Source organism: Aythya ferina, assembly GCF_964211825.1.
Source record: "Aythya ferina genome assembly, chromosome: 3".
In the NCBI taxonomy this organism is placed as follows: Eukaryota; Metazoa; Chordata; class Aves; order Anseriformes; family Anatidae; genus Aythya; species Aythya ferina.
The window spans coordinates 44,190,353-44,195,623 of record NC_140298.1 but is presented as its reverse complement, the minus strand read 5'-3'; the positions used below and the strand labels follow the sequence as shown (position 1 = coordinate 44,195,623).

Sequence of the window (5,271 nt, the reverse complement as noted above, 5' to 3'; positions counted from 1 at the left end):
GTAGTAACCTGCCCAGGTAATGCCTTTCCTGAGGACTTTGTGAGTTTACCAGTAAGAAATGTGAGCTAGCCACTGATGCAACTTCCTCTGAATATCAATGTTACATTCAGAGGCCATTGGGATTGCAAGCAGGTGATGGTCTAAAGCTTTATCCACCACAAACTGCCCACAAACAAGGTTAGAAACCATTGAGTGTCAAAACCTACAGCTGTGTAATTTTGCTGCCTACTACCAGGAACAGGCTACAGTCCTCATGGCTGACTAACCACAAATAGAAACAACAATGTGAAGTTTTACCAAAGTGTGAAGCTGCTTAGAAGAGGTGGGCCAGTAACCAGTCAGACAGCTTAAACTACATGGCACGGATTCTGGAAATACCCATGAATATTTGACAGGTGCTGAACCCTCATTAAGGAGTACCCCATATCAGTTCTACACCACCAAGGAAACCTTTAAAAGCTTTATTCCAAGTGGGGAATAGTGCTAAACTAACAGTTACCAACTCCAACAAGAAAACAGGTGTGGTTCTACAACCCAGGTGTATCCCTTGACTTCACAAGCATGTGGAATCTATTCCAAAACAAGCCCATGATGAGAAAAAGTGACAAAGAGGAAATTGGATCTGATGTACCACCAATGAAAATAGCCTTAGAAAGCTGCAGAGATGTGTTCATGATGAGGCTCCAGTGCTACTGTAAGGGCAAGAAGCCCCAGTTTTAAGATTTACAAAACCAGTGTTTGGCACTAAAAAGAGTAGCAATTTTGCAAATGCAAAACAGAAGTAAGGGGTTGATTTCCAATGGAATATGTGCTGTAGAATTGGAAAAGAAAGCTGTGGAGATAAGCCTGCTGCTGAACCTCTGGATAAATATTGTCATATTCTGAAAGGTATATTTTCAAATACAAACAAACAAAAGCTGATCACAAAGTAGGAGTTTAGCAAGCTACTCTCACATTATTAATCACAAAATTTTTTGGTAAGATCACCCATCACACAAGGAGTCAAATGCCTCAAAGTCTCAGAAAGACGAGGTTAGCAGACAAAAACACTATTGGTACTAGAATTTCATAGACTATATTAAAAAGAAAACAAGTCCAGACAGACAGTAGTTTTATTAAATATTGAGTTGTTTCTCAGCATCACGTTACTATCTTCTGGACAATTTATGTTGTCCTAGGAAAACTCAAGTGTGCAAAATGTTCAATCAAAAGACATGAGTTCAGTCATTTCTCTGAGCCTGGCATAAACAAAGGTGTTTTATGCCAAGTGGACATAACCAGGCAAGTTCTTTGACATTCCTACAGCAACAAGTAATTGTTATTATTCCTGCTTCAGATATGACAATAGCTTTCTTGTCTCCTTACATAAGAAAGAGCTATCATTTGCTTTGTCAGGGCTGGAAGGGAGCACTTTGTACTTCAGTGAAGAACAATTTAATAGAATTGATTTTAGCACACATGCTTCACAGTTTGGTCAGCACAACAGTATGTTCACTATTTCATAGTGTGGATGCAATAAACTTGTCTTAAAGCAAAACTTTCAACCCGTTAAGACCTCACATTGATGTTTGTGATTATTATTATTTATTTATTTTATTTTATTTTTTATTAAGGTAAAACCCACAGGGCACAAGGAAACCTAGCCCTTCTTAAATACCCAAATAAATGAGGCAATTGCTACAAGTGGAAGAAAAGACATTCAGATGGTAAGAAGAGGGCAATGACAGCCTGGGACAATAAAACCACTTGTCAGGTTTCACATACATTGTGGTATCACTACAGCAGTCTGTTTTCCACATATGGAACGCAAGCTTGACTGAACAGCCTCCAAGGCATGGATTCTTGTAGCTTTTCTTCAGGGGTGCACCAGCAATTGCATTGCCCACAGCAGCCCTCTGAAAGGCAGCAGCGTTCCTTTCTCTGGTTTTGAGGAGTTATGTTCTGATTGGGCTCAGGTAGAAAGTTCAAGAGCATCTCATTTCCATCTACTCTTGGTGCTTCTGGGGCACTGTTTTAGAGTTTTGTTAAATAAAAGTTGAGCACAAGCACTGTCAGGCCTGTGGAGCAGCACCCACTGTGCTGGAAGCACCAGCTGGTACCCAAGCAGCTTATCTGAGAAAGAGTCTGATCATGGTAAAGCAGATCCCAGAAAGGTTTGTCTCAAATGTCAGAGACTTTGTCTTGGACTCCCAGCCTTCTTTTACAGGTATGATAACTGTGGGCAACTTCTGGATCTCTGTGGTTGCAATAAAAAGACAGAATAGTTACAATTTCTCCATATTCCACACACAGCCTTATCAGCCTAGACCTTTCTTTGGTGTGGTAGAAGAAACAGGCACAGCTTATTCCTTTGGGACAGAGAAGTAGAAGCACCAACCTGGGGTTTCTCTGATCATTCTTGGAACCACTTATCCATCTTATGACGTCACCATCAAAACTAGCTAACCTTGAACCTTAAGAAACAGCAGCCTATATTAAAGCATTTAAGGATGAGGGTTTATATACAAACACATCATAAAACACTATATCTTTGTCTCTATCTATATCTCTATCTATACCTAATCCGATTCTATAATGCCTACATCTATCTTTATCTGTATTTATATTTGTATCTGGTATGAGAAATAATCCTGTGAAACCAAGGAAAACAAAAACCTATAGCACTAAAGTGTTTGAGGAAATCAAACAATAAAATCCTTATGCATGAGAAGCACTGTCATTACACCAGGATGTGAAAATTAAAAAAAAAGGACTTCGAGCTGGCCAAAGCCTAGAGATTTTGAGACCTACTTCTATGGTGAGCTCACCAAAAAGACAAAAATGCCTTTAAAGTGAAATCAGTTATTGATTATTTTAATGTATACTGGAACAGTTAACTTTTCTACTAAGAAAATAAAAATAAAAATCAGAGCAAACAGACATAAGACACCAGGACATTTAAAACATTATATATGATATTCCCCTACCTGCTCTCTTTACAATATCTTTGCTTCTAGACAACACAATGAGTTTCTGCATGGCTGTAAATCTCACCCAGTACCTCTGAAGCCACTTGGTCTTCTCATCTCCCAAGTGTCTTAGTCTCTGGGCTCATCTTGCAAACTGTCAGACCCAGGATGTACCTCTCCTGCTCCTTTTCTCTGAAATTCCTCTTTCCCCAGAGGTCTGTTTAGTAACTTCCCAAAACAACAGATAACCTCCCTCTACAGATTTACACAACCCCATCTCCTCCAAGAATATCATACAATGGCAAACAAATGGAAAACCTTCAACTTCTATTGCATTGTATTTTGCAGAGAAATACTTAAAGTGATTAACATAAATATATGTATAAATATATGATATATTTATGTAATCCACTAATTCAGTATGAGTTCACCTGTAGGGGCAGCAGCTGGAAAAAAACATAGCAGTGTAGACAATATAATTAGCTGCTCATGGACTAGAGCTGCGATTCCAAAGTTTGGTGCATCGATCTCTGAAAATAAAGCGACTGTGGTGCTCCACTGGAGAAGAATTCCCACTTCTTGTTCTTAGGTTCAGGAAACAATCTTCCCCTGATCCACAGTTCAATATTGCTCACAAATTTCCTTTAACTTTTGTCATTTGTAGAGGAGTTTTCACGTGAAGGAAGGAAGGACAGAAGGAAATGTTAATAGAGAACAGATTTTTCTTACTCTTTAAAACTGATGGTTGTCTCCAGTTAGGCTATTGGTACACATCCACTGACTTAATGTTGCAGACAGGATCACAGATCTGCAGTTCATCAGACAGACTCGCTCTCATATAATTTTATAGAGCACTCCTTCCTGGGGAATAGACATGTAAATTTTTAAGGATTTTTACAGCTGTAAGCATCCAGGGCTTCTCCTACTCCCAGAGAGGTAAGGGGGATTTAATCTAACATCTCTGGGAGCAAGAAAGCCATATCCATCTCCAAGAACCTCTTTTATGTCATCTAGTGACAGAAGCTATCAGAGTTCTGCTCTTATCTCATTCCAATCAGACATTAAAATGAGTAACAAGAATTAATTGCAATTACCACCGCCAAGGTGGTAAGAGTTAAAAAAGGTAAGAGTTAAAACCTGAAAGATTAAGGCTTTAGTCAGCTTTGAACTGTTAGGGGTGACTGACCTTCACCTGCCTTCTATGAGTCTATTTGCACCTTTCTCAGGAGCACCTGGTGCTATCCACAGACTAAAACTCCACATGAGGTCACATGGATTTGGGATATGATTCAATTCAGCAAATTCTGAGTTTCATTTATAAATATCAGTAGTTCCTGCAGCTGTGCAGACTGTTCTTCAAAGAGAAGAGACTGTCAACCTGAAAGAGCTACTCCCCAGCTATTAAAAGAGGAAACATACCAACTTATCTGATAGATAACCAGATGACAATCATTCCCCATGTCCCCAAAGAGTGCTTTTGCATCCAAACTCCAAAAAAAAAAAAATGTTCAGGCTGACAAACTTTGCCTATGAGCATAGCTGGTGCTCTGGTTCTCAGAGTCCCAGCTGCATCCGTTGACAATAGATCTGCAGCTTCAGTCTGTCCTGCTTTTACACACAGGTCTGGCCACCAGCACAGTAAACAGCACTTCGGTCTTCCATAAAGTATCTCTCAGAATTATGAGAAATAGATAATACCTCTTAAGAAGACAATGTTTCCTTTCAACAGATCTGGGCGTAGCTGTCCAAGTATGTTTTACCTGGAAGGTACCTTTTTATTTTATTTTATTTTATTTTATTTTATTTTATTTTATTTTATTTTATTTTATTTTATTTTATTTTATTTTATTTTATTTTATTTATTTATTTTCTGACAGAACAGTACTTTCAGTTTCTTTGGCCTTCTGTGTTAAGAAAATTCCATTTCTTCAGAAAGCATCTCAAGAAGCTGGAAAGATAGAGTTGGCATCAGACCAATGGCACACAAACAGTTTGTCTTAACAGAAGACTTTTCATTAGAAACAAACCATCTTCACTCTTGAAATGCTGAGTCTGTCACATATCTTGCAAATTCACTGTTCTCTTTCACTGTTTGCTGTTGTCTTTCTTTTCTTCTTTCAAGAAAAGAGGGAAGGAAGGAAGGAAGGAAGGAAGGAGAGGAGAGGAGAGGAGAGGAGAGGAGAGGAGAGGAGAGGAGAGGAGAGGAGAGGAGAGGAGAGGAGAGGAGAGGAGAGGAGAGGAGAGGAGAGGAGAGGAGAGGAGAGGAGAGGAGAGGAGAGGAGAGGAGAGGAGAGGAGAGGAGAGGAGAGGAGAGGAGAGGAGA

At 39.3% G+C, this 5,271-nt stretch overlaps 1 long non-coding RNA gene across 1 annotated transcript; it reads right to left on the bottom strand.

The window, feature by feature from the left end:
• Positions 1–929: 929 nt before the first annotated feature.
• Positions 930–3,981, bottom strand: LOC311435299. The gene is made up of 2 exons (XR_014692043.1): positions 3,678–3,981; positions 930–2,236 (listed from the first exon to the last, which is right to left on the bottom strand). It is a non-coding gene; the product is annotated as an uncharacterized lncRNA (long non-coding RNA).
• Between the last annotated feature and the right edge of the window lie 1,290 nt (positions 3,982–5,271).